Raw genomic sequence first — 21,922 nt, 5'->3', positions numbered from 1 at the left:
TAAATTCAAATCTTTTTATTCCTTAATTCCCATTATGCAGACATAGAAAAATGGCACCTTATGGCAAACCTGCCAGTGTTTAACTTAAAAGTTTGGCTGAGGACTTTGGGGCATTGCAGTGCAAAAAACCAGTCCTTCTGCTCCCAGTCCTCGTCCAAACCTCGCTTCAATGGCTCCAGGGTTTGAGATTAAATGGTTTGATTGCTTAGGAGTTTGGAAAGAAGAGCAACAGAGTTGGGATAGAAGTAGTAATATTCACTACAGTAGGTAGTTTGTTCGGTAATTTTCAGGAAGCTCTCTGGATTCACTGGTTGGGATCCACCTCATTTTCTACAGTAGGTAAGAGACGGAAGTTTCACTGCTGAAAGCCTTTCATGGCAAGGAAAGGTTCTCAGGCTGTATGGTATTTTATTGGCACGCCACAAGACACTTTCAAGGAGTTGTTTCTACCCCTTGAAATGAGAGGAGGCCAGTGTCATACAAAACTCAAGCGCTTGGCATACAAAAGAGGTGTACAACTTTTTTCTATTGCATTTGGGTTACAGCTGACAAATGACAAAACACCTCCCCGCATTTGCAACAGCTAAAAGATTATGTTGATGGAACTCCAGCTGGAAGTCTACCCTGACACCGAGGTCCTGTTCCTCCTCTGTTGTAGTAAGCTTAGACCGGCTGCCGGCCCACGATTCAGCAATGAGTAATAATGCTTACAATTGTTTGGGCCAAAGTGGTGCACCTTGTATTTTCAGCTTTGTACTCTAGCAACAACTTTTCTGACCAGCATGCTAGGCTTTCCAAGCCTTCCTGCAGGGGGGCTACTACCTCAGAAGTATTGGCTGCACCTGCAAGTTTAGGATTGTCAGCATAAAAAATTATTTTACTTTTTGTGCAATTGAAGACACTGCTAATATAAACGTTGAACAAAGCAGGGCCAAGTCAAGTGGCTTAGAGTACTTTACTGACAGAGGGCTGAAATGAACTAGTGGGCAATCTGAGGTATAAACAACTACAAACTGGATTCTGTCTGTCAGGAAGGCCATGGTCCAATCGATGACTTCTTTATTTAATTGGTCAATCTCCAGTTTGAGCTTCAATCTTCGACGTGGAACCTCCCAAATCCCAAAGCCTGGTCAAGGAAAAGAAAGTCAACTAAGATCCCTCCATTTACAAGGTGATTAATGTCATTTTAGGGTAAAAGCAAATCAGAGTCTATAGACCAGACTAAAACTGTGTTGACAGTTAGAGATTATTTAGAGCTTATTTACTGTTAGGTGCTGTAGGATAGCATCATTTACCATACCTTTATAACCTTTAGGGAATAGAGGTCAGACAGTTAGGTCAACAGTTCTTGGCATCTGTATGCTTCCCTTTATTGACTACAGTAGAGCATTAGCAGTCCACCAATCATTCATGGATAGCTATCTGGTTTACCATTTCTTTCATAAGCCTTAGATGGATTCCGTCTGGACCTCTTGCCCTAGTCACATCAGTCTTGAATAACTTTTTATGTACCTCTGCAGTAGTAAATTTCGTTTTGAACATGGGGACAGAGATGTGCTTAGGCAGGTGGTTTAGCAGTAGCCTTATGGGGTCCACGTTCAGAAAGATTTATTTAGCTCCTTCGGATTTTTTGGTTGGAAGTGTTATTAAGTCCCCACTGTGATACGAGGGATCAGGGTGGTTTTCTGGAAAACACATATCTCGGGAAAGTATTCAAGTTTTCTTTACAACAATCTGCTAGAACATCCCATAAGCTTAATTTGCTTGCGCCACCTAAAAATTTACTTAACGTACCATAAGTATTCTTTTCAAGTTTCCCATTCATCTTCTGTTTCACAGATATATTTGTTGTGGATGCTTTGCTCTCCTCCATTGTTCTAGTAAGCATATTCTTTAGCACTTCTCTGATTTGATTAGTCATAATGAGAGTAATATTACTACAGATTTGCTAATCTTCTAATGATACTTGCTATGGTCCCCTATCAGCCATCCCATTTCCTCAAATATTCACACTTCCTGGTATTTATTCGAGCCTCCGGTTACTCCTTTCACAATAATTTCGTGTATTCTCATAGCAGACATCCGCTTCAAAATATTTAATTCTTGCCGAATACATATTCTGAATTGTTTCGAGTTCACTTTTTGAATCAAAAACAGATTCTAAATTTTTATTTTATACTCCAGAATCTATGAGGCATTTTGCTACTTTGGCAATAGCTAATACTTCAGCATGGAACACTGTTGTCACTTTGTCCAATTTTAATGATTTCACTTTAATATTCTTGGAACAAAAAACAAAAACAGCACCTGCTTGGTTGTCCACTCTAAAGCCATCTATAAAGAAATACCCCACACTATGATAGCATGCCATCGTGATGACATGGTAATAGCATGTTCCTTTTGTCATCTTAAAGGATTTGTCACAATCTAATTATTCCCACTTTTCAAACAGTTCGTGGTAACAAACTCTAGTAAGGAGCGACCCGACTCAATGGTAAACAATACTCTAAAAAACAGGATTTTGATACTGATAGATACACCAAAAGTATCGGGTTTTTATGCTGATTTTAAATATATGATTTTCATCAAATTTAGTCTTACCCATCAAAAGTTACGAGCCTGTGAAAATTTGCTTTATTTTGGAAAATAGGGGGAAAACACCCTTAAATGTCATAGTATCTTAACGAAAATCACACCCACCACATTCAGCGCATCAGGGACTTTATCACGTTGGGGAGGGAGGGGGGTGTCGGGACAGGGGGTTACGTGGGATGATCTTTCCATGGAGAATTTATTATGGGGGAAGAAAAATTCTGTTAAGGGGGTGCAGGATTTTCTAGTATTCTTTAAAAAAAAATGAAAAAATAAATATGAAAAAGTTTTTTTTTTTCAACTGGATGTAAGGAGTAGCATTAAAACTTGAAACGAATAGAAATTATTAGGCATATGAGGAGGTTCATCTCCTCTTAAATACCTCGCTATTCACGCTAAAGTATATTTTGTAATTTTAACTATTTATTCTACGACCTTTGTGATTCAGGGGTCATTCTTAAAGAACTGGGATAAAATTTAAGCTATAATGTAAAGAGCGAAATACTGACGAGGGGGCGAGCCCTCTCATGTGAGTCATAAAAATATATAAATACAGAAGCTCATTACGTAAGTTAACTCGTAAGTTACGTATATTTACTACTAATTAAAACATTCGTAAAATATTAAAAGTTCTAGTTGCCTTTTTAAGTAACCAAAAAATTGGAAGGAATATAGGCCTCCTACGCCACCCCTTTTTTCTAAAAATCGTCCGATCAAAACTATGAGAAAGCCATTTAGACAAAAAAAAATTTATATGCAAATTTCGTTTTAATTATTCATGTGTGGAGAGCTGAAATCAAAACATATATTAATTAAAAAACGTTCAGAAATTAAATAAAAAAAATAAGTTTTTTCAGCTGAAAGTAAGGAGCGACATTAAAACTTAAAACAAACAGAAAATACTCCATATATGAAAGGAGCTGTTCCCTCCTAAACGCCCCGCTCTTTACGCTAAAGCTTTTTATTGTTTTAACAAGTAGATTTGAGAGAAAGGGTCAAATTTTAGCGTAAAGAGCGGGGCGTTTAGGAGGGTGCAGCCCCTTTCGTATACGGAGTATTTCCTGTTCGTTTTAAGTTTTGATGTAACTCCTTAATTTCAGTGGAAAAAACGTTTTTTTTTATTTAATTTCAAATTCAATATTAGAACGATGGAATAGATTTCCACTGGGGGGGGGGATATTTCTATATTGGGAATGCTTAGCCATCGTGTCAACAGGCTTAACATTTGGAACCCCTCCATTAGCTTAGTTGCTCTTACAAGCACATATTGCCTTTTCCAAGAGCACCATAGTCTTTGCTCTTCAATCAATTTGAATTTGATTTATCAGCAGTCCATACCTTACTTATAAATTTTCCGGCCGAACCCAGGCTTCTGGCTTCAGTTTACCCCTAGCTTCATCTTCAGTCTGTTTATACCTAAAACCCAGGTTTTCTATTATTTATCTTGTTTTTTTTAGTTTTCACTTTTAATCTATTAAGTTTTTTTCGTGGAAATCCTTTCCATTGTTGCCACAATCTATCATGAAAGATGCAAGTGGAGACTTTTCTTCTTTACAAACAAGTTCAACAAATTTTTGTAACGTCTAATTTATCTGCAAATGATTGTTGAGCAAGACAACAATCGGTAGGATGATACATCCATTTTATTCAGTTGGCCTATTGTTTAGTTACGGCTAGTGTAAATATTGTGTCAATATAATTGCTGTAAATACAATATTGACATACCGGCCTTAAGAGGAATTCAGTGGAAAAGTGTGGGCCAAGAGAACCTATTGGCTGGTTATGGGTTACTCTATAGTGGCGATGACACCCATTATAGGTTAGAGGTAGGAATACCTCTACAGGAATACCTATCATTTGTTTTGTTTGGGTCAGATGAATTAGTATCTTGTGCTTTTTTTTCTCTTTTCTTTTTTGTGCTCTGTCTGTCTTTCCATTGATGGGTATTAAATTCATTCATTCATTCATACTGATATCCCTCCCCCAGTTTATAGATCTATTCTCAAATGGACACCAGTGAATGAGAGGATAATGTCAGCTTGATTTATAACAGAGCACACAAAGTTCTTAATGAGCATGTGCTATGCACCTATAAATGAGGTGGATGAGGATGTTACAGACAATTTCTACAAAATATTACATGCTGTTATTAAAGACATCCCCAAGCATGATGTAATGAGTGTTGTTGGTGATTTAAATACAAAAGTGGGAAGTGATTGCCAGTATTATCCTGACATTCTAAGAGAGCATGGGCTTGATGACATAAACAAAAATGGTACATTACTATTAGACTATGCACTAAGCAATGACCTTGTCATTGTTACGACTTTTTCGACCGCAAAACAGTGCATACACACATGGACGTCACCAGGCGGTTCAACTCAGAATCAGGTAGATCATCTTCTGGTCTCCCCAAAGTGGCACAGAAGCCTTTTAGATATACGTGAGAGCTGACATACAGTCTGATCATATGCTTATGGTCACTTGCATACACATCAAAAACTTATGGTCACTTGCATGCAGATCAAACTTCATTCTCCTCAGAAACCCAGTTCAAACCTAAAGAAACCATACCCTGCAAAAAAAAACTGCATAACCTTAAGGTTCGAAGAGTTTCAAAGTGACTCTAGAAAATACGTTTGATGCCCTAGTAGCAGAAGCCAGTGAACAAGAAAGCATTGAAATGAAGTGGGACACCATAAAAAGTATATGCATGACTGTTCCTAAAGAAAAGATGGGTTTCAGGAAGAAATCTCTGAAACCACGTGGAAGTTAATTGACGAGGATAAGGTATTTAAGCAGACCTTACAGGCTATTACCACACAGCATGCACAATCCCCTTCAAAGCTACTTTTTAAGGAGAAGGACAAAGAAACTAAAAAGAGTGCCAGGAGGGATATAAAGACTTTTCCTCGATAATAAAGCAGCTTTATCAGAAGCAGTTGCTAGAAAGAGTGATTCTAAAACTGTTTAATGGCTGACTAATGAGATGGTTGGATCAGAATCGCTCTGGTCAATACCAAATATGGAGTGATTTTATCAGATAAAGTTAAAATTGACAAAAGGTTGGCTATCCACTTGAAGAAACTATTAAATGGGCCAAGACCCAATGACCAAAAAAATACCTGTTATCCCCCTATTACAGCTCGATATCAATGACCTGGCAAGCTCTGCTGAGGTCATGCAGCAAAAAGCTAAAAAATGGACAAGCTCCATACATAGATGTAACCTTAGCAGAAATGCTGAACTGTTCAATAAAAACATGCCTCTCAGTATGGCTTGCCCTTTTCACCATTATATGAAATATAGGGAGGGTCTCCAATGAAGGGACCAAGGGGATATTGGCGAAAAGAAGAGGTCAGTGGCAATGTTTGGTAATTATGATCATATTAGCCTAACAGGTTCTCATATTAGCCTACCAGATTCTCGTCAGTACTATATTTGCACAGATCAGAGCTGTGTCTTCCTTGGTCATCAAAGAATATCAAGCCAGTTTCCACCCTGGCAGATTGATTGTTGATCAAATTCTCACTTTACTCCAGATTTCAGAGAAATATCTGGAATACAGCTTCAACCTATACCATCCCTTTGTTGACTTTAAACAAGCATTTGACCTTATTTGGAGAAAAGACATTTGGCACATCCTCCTCCATTGCGTGATTCCACAAAATTTAGTCAGCTTATCAAGGACATGTACTCTAAATCTTATGAATTGGGTTATGACTAGTGAAGGTCCTACTGACAGCTTACAAGTATTTGCCTGAGTCCTTCAAGGATGCATACTGTCCCCAGAACAGCAATTTTATCCCTGGTGGAAACAACCTAGGGTGCACATATAGAGGGTGTACTTATAGACAGGCTAGCTTATGCTCACAGAATTGGCGAAATAGCTGAAACCCCTGAGGACCTACAAGTTGGCTATGTGCTGCTCATGAAAGCTGCAGGATACAATTAAGCCAGACCTTCACTTGAAACTTAATGGAGAGAGTATCCAGTGCGTCAAACAATTCCCATACCTGGACTGTCTAATCAACAATGACAAAAACCACTCAAAAGAGTCAAAAAGGCCAAATTCATGGTTCTCGTAATCTTGTAGTCTTTGCAATAATCCCCCAAAGAGCTGGAACGAACAATTTGCGTATCACTGCCTTTCTGACCTTTTTCAACTAACTGTGGACATTGAGGGATACAGAAGGTATATCCACACCATTGCAAAGAAAAATACCCCAAGACAATTTTCATGGACTGACAGCACTTCAGTCAAATAAGGAAGTAGTATCTATGAAATCTTTTAATTTGATGGCAAGATACCACCAAGTATAGCTTTACCTCAAATTTATAACAGTTGGATGAACTCTCCTGCAAGCAATCTGAAATCAAACATTTTGTAAAATTCTTTATATGAACATCTCTTAGCTTTCACTATTTGGGTACTTAAATGTTGCATGACTTTTTGGCAAATGAGAGAAGTTTGTAAAGTTTTAGCAGTTGAACACTTGAACCACTTCAAACTTAGTAGTAAAATAAAAGTAATACTTTTAGGTTCTTTATCTAATGTTCTTTTCAAATATCATGATTTCTTTAAATACAATATAATACAAAGAAAAGAAACGAACTCTCATCTAACCTCATTGATAATATAGATTGATAGAGCTAAAAACATGAAAAATTACATATACAAATTTGGATAGTCTTAGATTTATTAAGTCAAAAAGCTGTAGCTAGGACTGCATGATATGAAGTCAAGAAGCATTAAATTTCAATAGTAGTTCAATAATTTAATTCAGGTTTTACATCACTTTCTGATAGCCCCAGCTATTCTGTACTATATGACAGAACAGTTCTGACTAGTAATTACCTGAAAATTAACCCAAGTTTCGGTGAAGCAACTGAAACTGATCGAAACTTAAATAGTGATACATTTGTTAAGCCAAAACTAGGGTGCAGAACACTTAACTCTATCTATAAAAATCTAATCATAAGCTTGTATTTTGTATGATAGAAAGGCACTGTGGTCTTTATCATTACCAATATCAATCCTACCCCTTTGATGGAAGCCCAGCAAGAGGCTATAGGCTAGTAAAATGGTCACTGCATATTGAAAAAAGTATTAAAACTTGTTACTGGCCCATTTAGTGCTAAGATATCAAGAGAGCCTGACTGGGTAAAACTAACATTAGCCTAGTCCCACCATACAATACTCAAAATTCTACGAGTTAGAATTTTTTTTTCTTCTTTTTAATAGGCTACATTTCAAAAGTGAGGTCCTTCCAAGCCCTTCTATTGAATTTGACAGCTCTGAGTAGTTGGCTTGTTTGGCAAATTTTGTTAGATAATTTCTTTGTCTTTTTTAATGAACTGTTAATATTTTTTGCTTCTATTTATCAGGGTAAGACCCTTAGTGCTCTGACAATACCAAATCCTAGATAAAAATCTTGATTCAAATGATATTTTTATGAATATAGATAACAGGCTCCTAATCTTGGGCTTGATCCATACATGTTTAGATGGTTAGAATTGGCTAATGACCAGGACAAGGCTAGTTGGAATTGCCTCACCATAATCTTGAAAAAATTTGTGTTTTGACATTTAAATTTACACAATAGTTACTCTTACCAACTAGCATATTTAAATATATTTCCTCTGCTTCAAAACACTTGTCTAAGAGTAAATCTGTGCAAACTTTGGTGTGTCTATGATTTAGGTACTTTGTTCCAGCTTTAACAATATTTAACCTTGTTTAAGATAACATATTCAATAGCCTAGATCATAGCCTAGTAATTAGCTGTATGAGTACAGCGTACTTTACATTGCTCTTGCTTCCCTTTTTTTCTTTATTCCTAGCAATTTTTCATATTTGTCTTTATTTTTTTCCCCAAGAGATTCTTTTTGCTTTTTTAATTAGCCTATTCTTTTTCCCTTACAAGGTAAATGATACTTTTTTGGAGGGGCAAGGGGATAAATTTTAGTCAACAAATGCGGGATCCATAACTAACATAGAGAAAAGGTGGACACACTACTTGATTCCTTTTTCATGCTTGTTCTAAATGACAATCAAATCACTTGTAAATGCCAACACAGCTATATATGATCCTCCTCCATCCTTTGTATGGCCTTACAAGAAGTTCCCATGAGTCAAAATACTCGTTAAAAAAGTAATGATGGGTTTGTTATTTTTGTATTTGATAGGTATAAATGGGTGATATAAATTCTCAGGGTGTCAAGCTGTGGCAGATTTCTAATTATTTTTTTAATCTTGAAATATTCAGATATTCAATTCAAATATTTAAATTTTGACATGTCTTTTAAGCACAAAAATAAAAATTTGAAATTTGACTTAGATTTAGCATAAAGTAAGAGAACTGTCATATAGAAATTTGTATTTACAAATAACTAATTGTGGGAATATGATTGGATGGCATGTATTAAAATAAGTATAAAAATCCTCAGCAGTATATATAGAAGTTGAGACAGTTTTATGGACAAATATATGCAACCTCTAAACAAAAACATAGCTATATTTTGTGACTGGTTGGAATTGAGAAGGTGAGAAATTCTGAAGTAATATTGTAGTTGCATTCCATTTCTGTGTATAACTCAAGTTGTGTGAATTTCCATTTTTTATCAAAATTTTATTAGGTAATTGTTCAAAAAAAAAATTATGCTATTCTACTGAATCAAACTGAGAATTCAGAGATGCATCTATACCAGCTAGATAATAAACATAATTATTTGGCTTCTTTTATAAACAATTTTTTGAAAATTTATTTTTCTTAAATAATTACTCCAGCCTTGGAAGAAGTGTTTTGACTAATATATTTAGTTTTAAGTATATACTTATATGAACTTTTGTTAAAGTTCTAAAGAGTTTGGCCTTTATTTCAATATTTTAGAATGAACAGAGGAGTTGATATGTCATATAATGTGGAGCTTTCATTAGATGAAAATAGGCAGTAAAGTAGCCACTGTTTCTTCACCAAAATCCAAAACTTAAATTAATAGCTTTTGCACTTCTCATACTTTCTGTTGCACAATTCCCTTAAAAAACAACTATGTTGTGAAAACCAACCTGCTTAAAAAAAAAAGCAAACCCAAAAAACCAACAGACAGCCAAAAAAATTGATAACAAACTACAAATTTTGATAACACTTGATAACAAATTTTAACAGTAAAAAGAAGTAAATATTTTGCTTTTCAACCTTGTTATGACAGCACAAACCTGAAACATTATTTTGACAGCCTAAAGAAGTTGGGATTTAAAATTTCCCTCCTTGTTATTTTGAAATGAAGATTTTTGCCTGCCAGTTGGCTTTTGTGATATTACAGACAGATTCCCTTGATAAACTTATATCTAATTCAATGCTTTTTGGCAGTATACAACATTAGTGAAATCTAACAGAGACTGCACAAAGTGGCTAAAACCTGTTTCTGAACTTGCTTGCAAAATAAACAATTTTAATACTTAGAAACCTATTAAAGACTAAACTATTAAAAATCAATTACAAAAAAAAATAAGTTTCATCCCAGCACAAACCAGAGCAAGCAGTCCCAACCACAAATCCACCACTGCATCAAGGGGAGGCAAGCTCCCCCTGCACCCTCCCCCCTGAATCCACTGTTGTATAGATATGGGCAGAATCTTTTATATGAGCTATAAAAAATATGTCTACAATGTTCTGGTAGCCCACTAGGCTAGAAAAACAGGAGACAGATCAGTAATACCAATTTTCCTTGCTGTTCAAGGAGGGGGACTGTAATTTTGCTGTAGAAGATTTAGACCATGTTGATTCCAATGGTATACTTTTCATTTTCATCTGATGCCATTTTTGAGGGCTTTCAGGCTTTTTTCAAGATCACCATAAATTTTTCACAATGGACTTTTACTTTTTAAGATGAACCAAAATAATAGTAACCATTCCTGAATCATAATCAAATGGTATTTTTTTCACTAGGCAGTTTTTTTTCACTGTTTTTTAACTTTGGTTACTATGGGCAGTTGTTCACTCTTTACTAGGCAGCAGCTTTGATTGCAACCATGATAGAATATGTCCAAAACCAAAAAAAAAGGAAAAGAAAACAAAATTCAAACTCATAATCTGGCTTTCAAAACAATTCTCCTTCATTACAAGTTCAATTTCAAATTCCAACTTAATGTTCCATTAAATGACTTCAAGTAATCTTGTCAAGATTGTCTTGACCACAAATGATGTTAATATAAGAATCTTATAGAACGTGGAATACTGCATAAGAAATGGTTTATGCTAATCTAAATTCAGGAAAATAATAGTTGTGTGAACACATAAAGAATTGTTTACACTTAAATTGTATTTGTCTGATTTTAATGCAAAGTAATGCAGGAGATGAATATTAACAAAAAAGAGAGTAGTGAAAAATTGTGGTAATTATATAGGCTAAAGTATGTCCCTGGAAAGTATTTAATATACCCACCTCTACTCCTTCTCTCTCTAGACGACCCTGAAATTTGCCTACATGACAGGTCTATACCAATTGAAATTAATTATTTATTCTCTGCCTAGTTGCTTTTTCTCTGCCTTTAGTTCTGAAAATGCAATCCCTGTTATTCGAGTAGAATTTTTAGCCATATCAATGTTGCTGTTTTTTTTCAAAATTTAGGAAATGTATTTGCATATCTTTAAAACCTTATAAAATGGAATTGAGCAAAGTTATGAAGCTGAAAACAATTTTGTTGTACTTCAATTAAGTAGATCTATTTTTCAATGCTTCACTTTTATAACACACATATTTTTAAAGGTCATCAAAAGTCAAGGCCCAATAGAAGGAGAAGGAGTGGAGGTAGTTGCTTCAGAATACCTTCCCAGGACATACTTTAGTCTGTAGATTCATCCCTGAAAGTTACATTCTCAAAATTTTGATCTGTTGACTTTGGAAAAAAGTGAGCGTGGGAGATGGCCAAGTGCTGTCCAATTTTTTTGTCACTTAAAAGGGGCACTAGAACTTTTCATTTCCGTTAGAATGAGCCCTCTTGCGACCTTCTATGACCATAACCTCAACCCTCTCCCTCTCTGAGATAGTAAGAAGTCAATTAACTAGAATTTTACCCCAAATTTTTCGTGAAGACACATAGATTTTCGGGAAAATCCCCGGAAATTTGGGTATAGTGGATGCCCTGCTTATAGCCTAGGCCTATATTAAGACATTCTGAAAATTTCTCTCTAAAAACCATTTTTACCATCCCTTCTGATATTAATAATTAAACGTGACTAAATCTTACTGCTATGAACAGGCGTATCTACCTTTTTTAAGAAAGCTGGATTCCTTTAAGCTAGAAATAGTTTTAACCATGCCTCTTAAACTCAAAATAAATATTTAGTTAAAATAATAGATGGCAGTTTGAATGTAATTTGAAACTTTAGGTCAGGGGCGACTATTATCGTTTAGCTTTGATTGTCAACTGACAATTTTAATAGTTATTATTATTGCTATTAACCATTTTTTAGATCATGTAAAAAAAACTCAATTATTATGCAAGACCTTTTTTCAGTTTTTAGCCATTTGAACCGCTGTAGGAAAAAAAATTATTTTTGACCCCTGAAAAGTCATTAAGACCAAAATAAATGGCAAACTTATTTACGATGTAACTCACTAGTCTTATCGTACTACCAGTAATGCCGTACAACCAGTAAATACTAACATGAATTTTTAGATCTATAAATGCTACTTAGAGACACTCGAAGTCAAGATTTAATAACCTGTAACATGAACCCCAGAAATCTGGTCATTATATGCCTATAGCACAGAGGTTTCCAAGCTCAGGTACGACTTTTCGAGGTCGTTCTATAATTCATATTGAATCTTGCGCTTCCACTTCAGATTTGTAAACAAAATGATAAACTATCGGCAAATTTGAAATCAGAGCTAGGTTACCTGAGTCGTACCTCGTCCGATTTAAAATTGAGTACTAAAGAAACGAGTACATTCTGTGTTTAAGAAATTTATAGGAATGTAACATATTTTATGCCGATTGCTAATTTTGTGTCTAGGAAAAATCCATAGAGATCACATGAATTCATATATTCATTAGTGATGTGATTATTGATTGGCTGAGCAAATTTTCTAAGGAAACGTAAGTCAATAATAATACAGATTAAAGAAGCACGAGAAAAGTGTTCGTTTGTATAATAACTCCCCTAAGAAACAGAAATATGAAAAGTTTATCTATGCTTCAAAGTATCCGTGGTTAGTCTAGGCGAGGAAAAATGCGGAGAGAAATGCTACCCCCCCCCCCAACTTAGACCTAAACTTAAAAAACTGTCAGAATCGTAGCTAAATTTATTGAATTTCTTAGGCTATCGAAACTAGCTATCTCCCATTTTGAATTTAGATGCATTTATATCACCTCTGTTTATGTATTTTGATTTATTTCAATTGACTAAAATTAAAATGGAATAGTTATCGGCATCAAGTCATGGTTAATTGTAGAAAAAGCCAAGACAGATAGTCCAATTGAGTGAGAAGCAAACCTGGCATTAATTCCCCCCCCCCTTATTAGGATTGTATAAAAAGGAGGTTAGCTCATTTGTTAATAGATATGTCTATCTATTATCCGTCTATGCGTCATTGCTAGGGCAGTAGAACCAATATACATAGTCATAGAGCTAAAATAGTGAAAGAACCTATAGTTTTCCAAGTGTTTGACTAATTTGGCTTGTGATAAGCCATTTTCTGTAGATATTAAAGGTGCCTTGTAAAAAATTAAACAATCTGGATTTTGAACGACTGTATTGACAAAAGACTTCATGATTTTGATTCTGCTTTGGCCCCTCATATTTTCGAGATCAAGATCATTTAGATGTTTTTGCTAAGGCAACTTGAATATCTATACCAAATGGGTTAGCACAATCTCTTAGGAAGGTGATCGAAATTGAAAAATTCAGAGTGACCTTGCTTTTAATTGAGATATTAGAGATATTCCAATGAACCCCATTTACAATATCTTAATATTAAAAACTTCAGCTAATATTTTTCCTCAGTTTAACTTAAAATGTCAGTAAGCAAGCTAAGTCAATTACTAAGGAGAGAATTCTTACCCATGGTGAATGGTCCTTCATGTATTCTTGCTTTTTTTTTTCTTGTTTTATTTGATTAAGTGTTTCCTCTGTTCTGTTTGTATCTACTTAAAAAGGTTAATTTTTCTTCTGTTTTTTTTTAGCCCTGAAAACGAATTGATAAAGGTCCTTGTTGAAATATCTGCTTATTTTCGTATCTTTCTTGTCCTCTGTCTGGCATTACATTTAGTTTTTTCGGCTATTTAATTTTATTATTCACTTATAATTTTTTATTTTTGTCATACATACTATAATCATAAAACCCTGGTCAATAACACTCGGTAAAAATTCATAGAATATTTTAATTTGCTCAATGAACAGCTATCCTCGTAGAATGTTCATCTCTTTGGACGTTCCGGATAACAGAAGAAGAAGAGAAAAATTAAACATATTTGATGGGTAGACTGACATAAAGCTTTCAAGCGATTTTACGTCCAAGACGCTTTTGTTGTTTTTTATCTTATTATTAAACTGTTCTAGTAATTTGATTCTAAGACGCTTCTTAAAAAAAATCTTCGCGAAAATAAGAAACCTTACCTTACACGGGGAACTAATGTGTACCTTTACCGTTTTGTCCTATTTTGACATGACGAGCCTGCTCTAGCCAAATTTTACCTTTTTCAAATAAACCATAAAGAAACTACTGAAAAAAACAAGAGCTAAGAGCTCATATGGCACTTGTGACGAGGCGAGAAGAGCTAAGAGCCAAGAGATCATATGCTATAAGCTCTAACAAAATTCTATGAATCAATAGATTGATTTAAAAATGAAAATAAGAGGCTTCATGCCGGTCAGGATTTAAAATAAGAGCTCTGAGTCACGATGTCTTTCTAAATATCAACATTCATTAAGATCCGATAACCCACTTGTAAGTTATAAATACCTAATTTTTTCTAATTTTTCCTCTCCCCTTTAGCCCCCCAGATGGTCGAATCTGGAAAAACGACTTTATCAAGTCAAATTGTGCAGCTCTCTGACATGCCTACCAATTTTCATCGTCCTAGCACGTCCAGAAGCACCAAACTCGCCAAATCACTGAACCCCTCTCCCCAACTCCCCCAAAGAGAGCAAATCAAGTATGATTCTGTCAATCACGTATTAAGGACATTTGTTTATTCTATCCACCAAGCTTCATCCCGATTCCTCCACTCCAAGTGTTTTTCCAAGATTTCACCCCCCAACTCCCCCCAATGTCAAAAGATCTTGTCGGGATTTTAAATAAGAGCTCTGAGACATGAATTCCTTCTAAAAACCAAATTTCATTAAGATCCGATTCGTAAGATAAAAATACCCCAATTTTCACGTTTTCCAAGAATTCTGGTTTTCCCCTCTAACTCGCCCCAATATCACAGGATCTGGTCGGAATTTAAAATTAGAACTTTAAAGCACAAGATCCTTCTAAATATCAAATTTTATTAAGGTCTGGTTACCCTTTCGTAAGTTACAAATACGTCAATTTTCAAAATTACCCCCCCCCCCCCCCGATTCCACCAACGAGAGCAGATCCGGTCCGGTTATGTTAGTCACGTATCTTAGACAGGTTTCTATTCTTCCCATCCAGTTTCATCCTGGTCTCACCGCTTTAAGTATTTTCTAAGATTTGCGGTCCCCCCAACTATCCCCCCCCCAAATCACGCCTGATCCGGTAGAGATTTAAATTAAGAGATCTGAGTTACGAGGCCTTTCTAAATAGGAAGTTTTATGAAGATCCGATCGCTCCTTCGTAAGTTAAAAATACGTCATTTTTTCTTATTTTTTAGAATTACCTCCCCCCACCAATAGAGCGGATCCGTTCCAATTATGTAAATCACGTATGTAAGACTTCTGCTTATTTTACCCACCAAATTTCATCCTGATCCCTCCAATCTAAGCGTTTTCCATGATTTTAGGTTCCCCCACCCCAAACTTCCCCTAATGTCACCAGATCCGGTCAGGATTTGAAATAATAGCTTTGAGACACGATATCCTTCTAAATATCAAATTTCATTGAGATCCGATCACCCGTTCGTAAGTTAAAAATACCTCATTTTTTCTAATTTTTCGGAATTAACCCCTCCCCAACTACCCCAAAGAGAGCAGATCCGTTCCGGTTATGTCAATCAAGTATCTAGGACTCGTGATTATTTTTCCCACCAAGTTTTATCCCGATCCCTCCACTCTAAGTGTTTTCCAAATTTTAGGTTTCCCCCTCCCAACTCCCCACCCCCAATGTCACCAGATCCGGTCGGGTTTAAAATAAGAGCTCTGAGCCATGATTTCCTTCTAAATATCAAATTTCATTGTTATCAGATCACCCGTTCGTAAGTTAAAAATACCTCATTTTTTCTAATTTTTCAGAGATAACCCCCCCCCAACTACCCCAAAGAGAGCGGATCTGTTCTGTTTATGTCAATCATCTATCTAGGACTTGTGTTTATTTTTCCCACTAAGTTACATCCCGATCCCTCCACTCTAAGTGTTTTCCAAGTTTTAGGTTTCCCCATCCCAACCCCCCCCCCCCCAATGTCACCAGATCCGGTCGGGATTTAAAATAAGTGCTCTAAGACACGATATCCTTCTAAACATCAAATTTTATTGAGATCCGATCACCCGTTCGTAAGTTAAAATTACCTCATTTTTTCTAATTTTTAAGAATTACCCACTCATCCCCCCAACTACCCCAAAGAGAACAGATTCGTTTCGATTATGTCAATCATGTATCTGATACTTGTGCTTATTTTGTCCATCAAGTTTCATCTCGATCCCTCCACTCTAAGTGTTTTCCAAGATTTTAGGTTTCCCCCCCCCTCCAACTCCCCTCAATGTCATCAGATCCGGTCGGGATTTAAAATAAGAGCTCTTAGACACAATATCATTCCAAACATGAAATTTCATTTAGATCCCATCACCCGCTCATAAGTTAAAAATACTTCTTTTTTTCTATTTTTTCGCTATTAACCGGCCCCCCACTCCCCCCAGATGGTCCAATCGGGAAAATGACTATTTCTAATTTAATCTGGTCTGGTCCCTGATACGCTTGCCAAATTTCATCGTCCTAGCTTACCTGGAAGTGCCTAAAGTAGCAAAACCGGGACCGACAGACAGATAGACAGACCGACAGATTTTGCGATTGCTATATGTCACTTGGTTAATATCAAGTGCCATAAAAACTATTTCTGCTGTCTAGTAATTTGTCAATTGGGCTGACAGCTCTACAGAAACTGTTTAGTAGAAGCAAAATATACTGCATATTCTAATTATATTTGCAGAACATTTGCATTTTACAATACAGGAATAGCTCATCAAATTTGTCCCTTTAACAAAAAATAAGCAATCAGAAGAAAATAAACCACAAAAGGGGAATGCAAAAATATTAAAGGAATTGTTGAAAAAAATTAAAGGAATAAAAGTATCTAGGCTGCGTTTATTCTTTATTATTTAGCCTGCCTGATAGTCCAGTTACCCTGGAAACTTGTTTCCGTGCCTTTATTAATTTTAATTCTATTGTGGTGACCTTTATGATGGTATTACCATATAGTGGGGCCAACTAAAAGCAACACAATGAAATTCTGAAAACAGCTCTAAAAACTCCTAAAGTACTTATCTTATATCATTCCTAAGAATGATATAAGAGGGGTAGAGTAAAGCTTCACCTTACTCTACCCCTACTCCATAATACGCATATTTTGGCCAGTCCTATTCAGAAGCAAAAATTATAAAGACTAACTTTTAGCAATCCTAAAATACTCACTAAAATCACCTCTAAGAGTGCTTTACTTTCCTTTACCGTTCGACCCTCCATATGCAAGCGTATAGCCAACATTATGAATTTTCCATGTACTCTTCCATTTTTATTTTGTCGGCGTTGCTTCTCTATCATTGAATTTATTTGAATAGAAGAGTGACTTGTAGTAAAATGCATGAAACATATAATGAAAAAAAAAATCACCAATGCAACAGCACAAACACGTGAAAAAAAATTAAAGCTATATATGTTAGGAATTATTAAGCTATGTATAATTATAATTAAGCTATGAATGTTAGGAGAGGGTGCGGGTGATAAAGTTAAGTGATTGGCTTATTGGAATGATACATTGACGTAGTGATGTTTTACAATTTAAAAAAATTATTTTCAGAATTTCATTTTGGTCCCTTTTCAGTTGGCATGACTGTCCACGAATCCTTTTACAACTTTTGCTAGACAACACTCGAAATATAATTGCAATTAATAGCTTTTCCAAGGTTTCTATTCTTATAATCTATACGCGTTTTCCTGCATGTGATTCTTCTTCTGTTTCAGCAAACGATGGCTTTTCTGTTGAGACTATTCAGCCCTTTTCCTTTTTATTCACTCTGTGAGATAAACATTTGTTCATCTGTGAGATGAACTCCGTGAGATACTGAATTGGTTGCTTCTTATCTATCTTGAATCTGCTCAGATTTCTTTCAGTAAATCTTTTGATTCTAGGAGTCGAAATATAAGGAAATAGATAATGAGCTCTGAGCTCTGTGCACAGGTATAGTCAAATAGATTTTTAGCTGATATTGAGATTTCGTGGTGTTTGAAGCACTTGAACAGTTTAAATTGCAAAGCATACTATGTAGACGTCAGTGTATAACATTTAAATAGGCAATGGTAAATTTTATCGCTTTTTAAATTACAATACCTGCAAAGAGGGGAAGAATGAACTGAGCCATATGAATTAAGGAACTGGTATGAAAACACCTGAAAATTTAGCCCATTTGAGCCAGACTGAATTCTATGTTAAATTTTAGAAAGGTGTTTATTGGGGAAGGGAGATAAAATTGGATTATTCTTATTTAACAATACCTTTTGATAATTTCTAGGAGTATATTTCTCTAATGGAGATTGGTTTCCAACTTGGCTGGTCAATATTTAAAGTATTTTCTACAGTTCCCTCCGACTGATGGTTACCAGTTATACCTGAGTGACTTGGAACGTGCTGAAGGTGAGTTCTTATGCCTCTTGAAGCCAGATCATCAATAATGCTAGGACAATGAAATATACTGTAATATTTCAACAGATTATTGGATTTTTTCCAAAAAAAATGAGGAAAAAAAAATGCGGAATCTGCAAAGTACACTCATTTTTTGTAATCTGCAAGGTGTGGGTACAAAGGGTAAAAACTTTTTAATTCCAAAAATCATAATTGTACGCAATTGTGTTCTTTGTATCCAAATTTTTATAACTGGCAGACACCAGTTGCCTGAATGTAATGCTGTTACGTAACTATTTCTTATAGTTGACCTTTGACCGAAATGAGTTCTTTGGAAACCCTATGGGCAAGTGTGTATTCTCCTGATGAGCCCTTGTGTTGGGTTGTTGTCTCTGAATTATTTGTCTTTTTTTACTATTTTTAATATTTGGTAAATGACGACTTATACTTGCTTACGACACGACTGCCTGTCCATGGATTATTCTTTATGGTTGATTGTGTATGGTTATGCTGTTTGACCAATGTAATTGTATGGATGAGTAGGGTTAAGGCCTCGTTCAAGTACTGATCTATATTAATCACTAATGTAGGAAAACAGTCTTCCTTTTCTCCTTCTGTCTTTTTTTACGCGTTTGTGCTGTTGCATTGGTGATTTCTTTTTTCATTATAATGTAAATTTTTCTTTCCAAGTCTTCTGGTTGCTGCAAAGACATTTCTAACTATCAAAAGAGGGTCAAGTTCTTTCATAGCTAAATTATCGACAATTCAAAGGCTGAAAATCCTAAATGGATATATCGTTGAATAATAGATGGCTGTAAAATTAAACAAATTGAAAACAGCTTCCATTGAAATTTCTTTTAAAGAAATAATTATTTAAACGGCTGTAGTGGCTGTTGTCCTATTGCACTACGCATGCCATCTTTAAAATCAAAATACTTTTTAGACATATTTAATACATTTACTTCACTAGTAACTTCTGAAGCAAATTTTCGGAATAGGCAGGCATGTGTTAAAGGATTGCAATATAGGCTAACTTAGAAGTTTTATTTAGTGGATCTAGCAAATCTTTTCGCTTTGGTAAACCAAAAACTTTTAAAAAGCTCAAGTGTGATTTTGGTCTTCCTTGTTCCTCTGGAATTGAATTTAGAGGTTAGGCCAACCTATTTGATTTGTTAGAGACTATACTTGTTTTGTGCTGGTCTGAATGGATATGACATCATTACCGTTTATAAATTTTTCCCAAGTAAACATTAGCCTAATAACAAAAGAAGAGTAGGTCTAGATAGGCTTAGTGAATTTTCTCATTAACTCATCCACCCAATAAACAGGACAAGCTTCAAAAAAAGTTAATATTTTAGTTCAGCTATTTATTACCATCTTAGGAAGTGGTTAGGTTAGGAAAACAAAACTTTCAGGGATGGGTCTACAGAATATAGCCTAGGAGGCCCATACCCTGGGAAAGTATTTTGAAATACCCATATCCACTTCATCCCCCTCTATTGGGCAGTGACCTCTGAAGAACTTCAAAAATCTTTGTAATATGAAAGTGATACCTTGCAAAAGGGTCTTCTGCTTAAGTAAAGTAGGCAACAAGAAAACTTTTCAGCTTCACAACTGTGGTTAATCCCAATTTATGAGGTGTCAGGTTAAGATTCTATTTTAGCCACTTTTTGCCATCTTGGAAAGGGGTCATCATGGGAAAATAAAACTTCTAGGGATTGGTCTAGAGACAAAAGTATGTCCTGGGAATGTATTTTGAAATACTTACCTCCACTCCTCTCTCTGGAGAGTACTGACCTTAAGAAACCTTTGTTTTATAAAAGTGAAGCCTTAAAAAATGAAGCTTCTGCTTAAACAAAGTAGCCTAGCCTACAAGAAAAACAGGCCTGTTTTTAGCTTAACAAATTTGCTCAGACCCAATTTATAAGGTTTCAAATATTTGTGATAGGCAATATCTCCTGAATTTAAAAAAAAAACCATTGATATGGCTTAAAATTGTATTTACATAATTGGAATTACATTTTCAAAACTAAAACCAGTGGAAAAGAAACTGGAAACTAAAAATTAGGGTATAATATTATTTTTTAAAAATTGTAATAAGCAAATTTCATTATATATACATATGATTTGACAGTACAATGTTAGAACCAATATTCAAAAATTCTTGCCTTGTTTATTAGAATACCAGGCTGACTAAAAATGTTCCTTGAGCCAAATTCAAACATAGATATTGACTTCTAATTCATTTCTTTTGAGAATATTTTGTAGTAACCTTATCAAAATTTTCAACAGAAAGCAACAGGTCCTATTATAACATAGGCGACTCTGTTGAAACTTCACTAAACATGTAAAACTGATCAGAACCAATTGGCATTTCAACAAGGTTGATGAAAATAGTTGCTAAATTTATGGGTGCTTTTTTAACAACAAGAGAGTTTGATAGTTGTTGTTTCTAATAAATAGTTCACATGAAAAAAAAAAAATCAGTTTTAGTTTTACTGAATTGAAGCTAGATAAGCATTTGAATTGGTTGATCACAACCTCCTAATTTGTTCATAACTGATTAACTTTGAAGTAAACCCTTTTTTAGTCAATTTTGTATTTGTTTTCTTTCAAATAGATCCCAAGGTATAAAATACAAAAATGTTTTCTCTGATCCTATCCCCACTTGGCAGAATTCTTAAGGAACCTTGTTAGGACCACTTTTATATCTAGGATTGGTTATTGAAATTGGTAAGAGATTTCCTCACAGGCATTAATATGTAGATTGCCTGCTGATTCTTGAAGTATGTAAGAGAAATATTGAAAGTGGCCCAATCAAAATCCTACCTATATTTTGGACAAAGCTAAGAATTTACATACAAATGTAAATTCTTCCAAGTCAAATATAATGACAATAATCTTCTTAAAATTCTTGAAACCCCCTGCTGTTTTTTTAACCCTATCTCACCCAAAATACTAGTAAAATATGTTAAATTCCTTTGTGTCACAAATTTCTTATAATCCTAAGTAGGACATACATATTTCAAGAATTCTAGACTTTCCAGACAAAGGATAGTCAAGACTAAAGTATTTAAAGTAAATTGAAATGGCTGATTAACTTTGAAATGGCCAAATGTTGACAATATTATCACAGTGAACAACAAACAAATCTTTCTGGACCATTAAAGCTAAGAGGAAGTAGGCCATTCCAGAGAGGGTATGGAGATACTATTCTTGTGGTATATATGCTACACTCAGTGTTCGGACTTGACTATAAATTCCAATAAATTACTATATTTTAATGCACTCCTATAAAATGCCTGT

The 21,922-nt window shown here is 35.1% G+C and overlaps 1 long non-coding RNA gene across 1 annotated transcript; it reads right to left on the bottom strand.

Annotated features, from left to right (window-relative positions):
* Positions 1–11,922, bottom strand: LOC136026780 (uncharacterized). Its single transcript, XR_010617424.1, has 2 exons — positions 11,868–11,922; positions 1–842 (listed from the first exon to the last, which is right to left on the bottom strand). It is a non-coding gene; the product is annotated as an uncharacterized LOC136026780 (long non-coding RNA).
* Positions 11,923–21,922: the final 10,000 nt, after the last annotated feature.

This window comes from Artemia franciscana, chromosome 5 (assembly GCF_032884065.1).
Source record: "Artemia franciscana chromosome 5, ASM3288406v1, whole genome shotgun sequence".
In the NCBI taxonomy this organism is placed as follows: domain Eukaryota; kingdom Metazoa; phylum Arthropoda; class Branchiopoda; order Anostraca; family Artemiidae; genus Artemia; species Artemia franciscana.
Note: the sequence above shows the minus strand (reverse complement) of the source record. Positions and strands in the feature narration are given on the sequence as shown.